The sequence below is a fragment of the Pongo pygmaeus genome, chromosome 4 (assembly GCF_028885625.2).
Source record: "Pongo pygmaeus isolate AG05252 chromosome 4, NHGRI_mPonPyg2-v2.0_pri, whole genome shotgun sequence".
Lineage (NCBI taxonomy): Eukaryota > Metazoa > Chordata > Mammalia > Primates > Hominidae > Pongo > Pongo pygmaeus.
Window position 1 is genome coordinate 41,757,524 of NC_072377.2, and position 7,071 is coordinate 41,764,594.

Sequence of the window (7,071 nt, forward strand, 5' to 3'; positions counted from 1 at the left end):
GAAACCTGTACGTTCCATGGAAGTGGATCATGTAGGGAGGAGGGTGGTGATTAGGGGAGAGCTGGCTCCTGGAGTGGGGATAATGTGCCTAGATCCCAAGGCAGGAAGCTGCATGTTGAGTACAGCTATCACATAGGAAGTGTCTGAGACTGGAGTCTAAATTTCAACTGTCTAATTTGATACTCACCAGCCACATGTTGATATTTAAGTTTAAATTCATTAAATAAAGTACAATAAAAATTAAGGTTCTCAGTTGCACCAGCCATATTTAATTGCTCAATAGTTACCTGTGGCTAATGGACACCATACTAGGCAGGGAAGGTATAGAGCAATTCCATCATCACAGAAAGTTCTGTTTGGACAGCACTGCTCTAGGGTACTGAGCCTAGGGTACTGTTTAGAAATGTTAATTTTTAAGTTAAACCTACAAGTAATGGAACAACATCTCTGGGGATGGGACTTGGGAATCTGAACACTGTAACATGTCTGCAGATATTTCTGATTGGAAACCAGATATGTAAACTGTAATAGAAGGTGCAGTGACTGATTAAAGTGGTAGGAGAAGCAGAGACAGTTCACAAGGAGTCTTTGAATATTCATCTAAGAGCCCAGGATTTAAATATAAACACGAAGAGATCCTTTGAAAGGAAAGAAGGAAAAAATTCTATTAGATTAGCATCCTCCAAACGTTTCTCCATTCTGTTGCTAGAATGGTCTTCACAAACCTCAGACCTCCTCTTGTGAACAACTTTCCCCTGGTCAGTCTTTCTATTGCTTTTAGCTAATAACCAAAATCTCTGACATGACCTGCAGACATTACTATCTCAAGGATCATTTAGAACCCTGACTCTCCCCTTCTCCCAACAGCACCATGAACCTGGGCAGTGATCTCAAACTTCTGTCACTTTCCTTTCAAAGATCAAAAATAATTGTGTGTAGCTGTCCATCAGGCTGTAGGCTTCCTGAAGGCCAAGTCTGTGTCATTGTCTGCCCAGCACCCAGCAGAATGTCTAGCTCATAATAGTTCATAACAGGTATTTCACAAATATTCAGGTATAGTCACAAAACGAATGGATCCATAGAGATTCTCAGTGAAGATCCGTCATTGGCCTTTTATTAAATCTGTGAGCTACAGTTTGATTTTTCTGTCTCAAAAAGTAGAATGAAACTGACCAGAAAGCTCATTTGTCCAGAAGAAGAGCATCTGACAAACTCTGGGCTAGCTCTTCTGGAAATGTCAGTTCTCTGAAGATGAATTCTTGAAAAGGTTGTCTTATACAGCTATCCCCTTTTCACCTAATTCCACTACAATGCAGCAGCTTTAATGCAGTAGTATAGATTATTATTATAAATGGCATCAAATTCCAAATTCTATGTTAAATCTCTACTTTACCCTCCTTTCTCACTCAGGATCTGGATGATCACTAACTATACCAATCACTTCTTTCTCTATACTCTTCTGTCCTGGGTGAAGCATACAATTTGAATTTTGTTACAATACCCTTCATCACCCTTGGACTATCCATGTGTGTGTCTGCCTGACCTTCCCATGCTCAAGTGAGCAGGCAGGAATGCAGTAAGTCATTCCCTGATGTTAACAAATTGAACTGCTTTCCTTTCTTCAGAAAACTCTTCAATTACTAACCTCTCTGCAACAGATAGGATAGCCAAGCTCTGAAATAGCCTCAGGCTACCCTAATAACGTTCTGCTTTAGCCAAGCCAATCTTTTCACCATCTCTAAACCCTTCCACATCTTTGCTCATTGTGATGCCTACATACTTCATTCACTCCTTCCTTTTCACTTAGCTTCCACCTTTCCTTTAAGATGAAGCTTCTTCATGAAACCTCCTAGTGACTCTAGTTACTAGCGTTGTGTCTTAACTCAGGTTTTCAAATGTAGCATCTAAGATTGAGATTCTTGTACAACTAATTTAATAAGGGTATGCTCTCTACAGAAGAGGAGTTAAGGAAGGAAGCAAGACAGAACAAGAGAGTAAAGGTAAGCAAATACGTGGTCCTGCCTAGAGATTAGCTTCTACTTTATCCCACAGGAAGCTGTTGAATATGATTTTTATCACAGAACTGTTTCTTCCTTGAGGGGGGTCAACCTTTCATGCCCTGGTGTCAGTGAGTTATGGGCCACTGGCTTTGGTGGGAGCCTAGGGTATAAACACTTCAATTGAGATAGTTTTCTTTTACCTAAGGCAATCCGCTACAGAATTCTCCTAGAATAGTTCTCAGAGCAGCTAGGGGACACGGGAACAACCAGTGAAGAAAATCTGGGTGAGGCACCACTATAGTGTAAATTTTTTTTGACAGCTTGCTATACTTTAATGTATAATACTCTATTCAAGGTACAAGACAATTGCATCTAACATTGTTATAAATAAAAGAGACATCAGATCAGTTATCAAGGGCTTCAGAACATCAAGGGCCCTAGTTATGAGCAGCATCTTCATACCCTCCATGTTTAACATCTTTACTTTCTGGGTATAATTTAATAAGATCATCAATTTGAAGAATGGTAACTGCAGCTTCTGTTGCAAATTTCAAACTCTTAACTTTAACTATGGTTGGTTCAAACACCCCTGCTTGTTTGTTGTGTCTAGGTTTACCATTGCTCAAATCAAGACCAATTCATTTTAGTTTTTTACATTCTGGGTTAACTTGAGCCTCATTATGAAAAGTTCTTAAACTGTGCAACCAGATCTGTGGAGTTCTGGGCAGCATGAACTCTCAGTGAATAACAAGAGGAGGTCTTGCAAACTCTGCAACAGCAAGTTGTTCCTGAGACTCCATGCTGGTTTCACAGTTTTCAGGGTATATGGAAAAGGCTGCTTCTACAGCACCCCCAACTAGCATCATGGATTTTGACTCCAAAACTTTCTTCACTATGCAAACAGCATCATGTAGAATGCTCCATCTCATCACATACGAAATCATTTGCCCCATGTAAGATAATTGATGCAGATGCACAAGCCTTACTGGTTTTGATTAAGATCAGCTCATCATCACAAATTCTCTCCTGTACCACTTCTTCCACGTGTCCCAACACTGCAGTTTCAAAAGTTTCTTCACCCTTCAAATTGGCCAGGGTTGACAGAACAGTCCCTCCAGAAGTTTTAGCAATGCATTTAAGGTCCCTTTTTGAAGCTCTTCTAATTGCCATAGCCCCAATCTCTACAAAATACTTTGACACATATCATCAATTCCACTAGCTATTAAAATAATATTGGCATCAGTTGCCAGGATCTTCGGAATTCTCTCCTTGATAATATCTGATTCTTTCTGTCTAATTTGGTCCAGTTTTTCAGGATCTGTAATGACCACCTGTACATCAAGCATATTAGTCCATTCTCACACTGTTATAAAGAACTGCCTAGACTGGGTAATTAATAAAGGAAAGAGGTTTAATTGACTCACAGTTTTACAGGGCTTGGGAGGTCTCAGGAACTTACAATCCTGGTCGAAGAGGAAGGAAACATGTCCTTCTTCACATGGCAGCAGAAAGGAGAAGTGCAGAGGAAAAAGGGAACAGCTCCTTATAAAACCACCAGATCTTGTCAGAACTCAGTATCATGAGAACAGCATGGAGTCCCTCCCCTAACACGTGGGAATTACAATTTGGATTACAATTCAATATGAGATTTGGGTGGGGACACAGAGCCAGACAATATCGCAAAGCTTCATTTTTGTTTTTTTACAGGCTAAAGTTAAGTCAAGCAATTTTCGCATTAACAATCCTTTTGGGCATGTCCTGGGATCCCATCACACAGCTGAGTGCATACCCACTGATCAGCATATTCTCCATCTGACTTCTTGCATGGGCTTTCAGAATATTAACAGAATCGACTGGATAGCGAGGCTGGCCTCTTAATATCTGTGTATGTAGTAACAAGTACAGTATCTACTACTATATTAGCAAAGAAATCACCATTTATTCCAATGATTTTGGAAGACATCCATGTCTCAGTGGAATCTCTTCCACTGAGGAAGAGATTCAGGCAATCTCTTCCCAGTTCATCAGTGTTGATAATTAAGTTTTAACGGATACAACGCGGGGCTTCCCATTGAGGTAGTTCCATCTCCAACTTCTTTGTCTTGCAGGTCAGCCAGCTCACAAAGAACTTTAGCTGCAGGATTGTTCTACCTCCAATAACTTCAGGATGGCTGCACCATCATTAGTAATGGTTACATCACCAACATCATCCACCAACATTTTATCCAAGCCAACTGGACCAAGAGAACTTTTCACAGTATTGGCAATCGAAGCTTAAGCCATAACATTCTGGGAGCGGACCACCTCCCCAGTGCTGCAGTCTCGGTCCCCGAACACGGACAAAGGCCCCTCCATCTTCATCGCAGGGGTATACGTCGACTTCCACTCACGCACACCGCGGGCAACCAGTATCATCGCACCTCAGCCAACCAGCGACCAGAGCAGTGATGAGTGGAGCCGACCCGCATGACGCCACAGGGGCTGCTGGGTAACACCGCTACACCAGCTTCCCAGCTCCCCCAACGCTTGGCCGCTGGACATGACAGGAAAGCTAGTGTGAATTTTTAACTTGGGCAAAAATTTGTTTTTGGAGGGCATGGGAGGGAGGAAACTTAGACATTGCAATGCTTCATGGCTCTCTAAAGGACCAGTGTATAAAGAGATGTGCAACGTATCCACAGTATCAACGTTTTATGGGAGGAGGGAATAAATAGGGAGGAAAAAGTCTGAAAGCTCCTTAGGGGGGTAATGATAGGAAAAAAAGGTTGAGAAACACTACAATATGGGGTACAGTCTGTTTGTTCTCTGAAGTCCTAATGCATTGATTTCTACATCAATTGATTGTACATGTGCTATTTGTTTTGTATTCCCCTCGGTGCATAGTACATCAGCATATTACAGTTAATAGTAGTGGTCCCCTGCTTGTGGAATTTATACACAGCAGCTTCCCAGGCCATGGAAGAAATTCCACCTGGATCTGTTTATTTCCTTCTTGAATAGAAGATGAGATTTTCCCTTCATGTTCTCATCTCCATGTAAAGTGTTTAAAACTCTCAGTTCCCGAAGTTGGAGGTTACAATGCGCTATGATCACTCCACTGCACTCCAGCGTGGGCAACAGAGTAAGGCTCTGTCTCTAAAAAATAAAAATAAATAAAAAATAGAAAATAAAAATAAAACTCTCAGTTTAGGGTTTAAAAATATTTGACGTTGATCAATCAACTTTATCCATTCTAATATACTTCCTGAAAAGTCAGTCTTTCTTCCCTTTCCCACTTCCTCTGCATGTTTCTCTCCAGTTCTCATTAGTTTCCCCATTTCCCCTCTTTCTACCAGCTTCCAGTGTGAATTAATCTTTCCAATCTGAAAATGTGGCCGTGTAAATTTGCATCTGCTGATTATTGAGATATATCTTTCAGCTCCAAACCCACCTTTCCACATTTGCATTGCAACACTGGGTCTGGGACTCTTCCAACCATTGTCTCCCCTTTGCTGGATGTCTCCCAGTTCAGCTCTATCCAAAGAAGGTACACAGAAGGGATGCTGAGGGTAAGCAGAAGGAAAAGACATGTGTTCCTTGCTAAGTGGTCACTGCTCCCACCAGGTTCACCACAGCAAAGCGGTTCATGTGAGCAGTGGCAGTGGATCTGGCTTCCAATTTTTCCACACTATAGAACTAGCTTCATTGTACCCTTTAGAGACACCAGCAATGATGGCCCCATGTTACCTCCAATAGGGGTCTGAGCCCCAACTCTGTTAAGCCCCTTTCCCAAGTACCTGTTCCAACCACTTCCCTTTGTTCCTCCGGCATTTACTAGATCTAGGTCACCTCCATGCTTCTTTTTTGCCTTTTCAGCTCCCAATTCCTTAAATTATCTCGGTTAAAATAACTGCTAAGATTTCTGTTTTTTTGACTAGACTCTATGCCCCAAATGCTAATATGCTGCTCTTGGTCCAAGATTTCTCTGATTCTTTGTTTTTTACTTTGTGAAAACTAGAGGATGAGGGGACACTTGCTTCAGGGTACCTGAGAGAGAACGCTGATAAGAATGGAAATACACAAAAAGCAGAGTCATACTTTTGGGATCTAGACCACAGAATTACGTGAATAACTAATAGTATAATATTTCTGTACTGAATTTCTGTACTGGTTTAATTGTGTCCACCAAAACATGTGATCAAGTGATAATCTTTGGTACCTATGAATATGACATTTTTTGGAAATAGGGTCTCTGCAGCTGAATCATGTTAAGGTGAGGTCATACTGTATTAGGGTAGGCCCTAATATAATGATGAGTATTCTCATGACAGTATGGAAATTGAGACACAAAATAGAGACATATAAAGAGATGGCCATGTGTCAGTCAAGGCAGAGATTGATTTCATCTAAAGCCAAGGAACACCAAGAATTATCAGCAGCCACCAGAAGGTAGGAGAAGGGCAAGGAAGAATCCTCCCTTAGAGCCTCCAGAGAAAGCATGGCCCTGCCAACAACTTGATTTCAAAACTGTGAGAGAATAAATTTCCATGGTTGGAAGGCAACAACTTTCTGATAATATGTTACATGAGCCCTATTAAACTAATACAATTTCCAACTTCCAAAAAGAAAGAAACATCATTAAAGCATTTGTTTCTTATGTATATGTGTGGTTTCAACATGTGTCTGCAAATAAACTACTTGGTTTAATTTAGGAAACAATTTTCACTTCCACAAGAATGACAGTGAGGATGACAAGGCCTGCCTTTGTCTTGGTTTTGAATGAATGATTCTTAATCATTATACAACTTAAATATAGCTTTTTTTGGTCTAAGCTTTTACATCTTGGCATTATGGGCTCTTATGTAATTCCTTAAGCATTAATACTGAAAAGGTACAGAACTGTTTATTCACAACCCACAGAAACAATACAACGTATTATTTACACCAGGCAGACAGACGCAAACTTTTTTTATTTTGCCAGTTACTTACATTTCTTTTTAAACAAATTATCAGAAAAATCACAGTTAATATGGCAATGACCTCCTATTACTTTTGCTATTTTCCCTTACCTAATGGACTCTTTTGTCAATAA

General features: G+C 40.6%; 1 pseudogene; it reads right to left on the reverse strand.

Moving 5' to 3' along the window:
• Positions 1 to 2,437: 2,437 nt before the first annotated feature.
• On the reverse strand, positions 2,438 to 4,355 carry LOC129036157 (T-complex protein 1 subunit alpha-like; annotated as a pseudogene).
• Between the last annotated feature and the right edge of the window lie 2,716 nt (positions 4,356 to 7,071).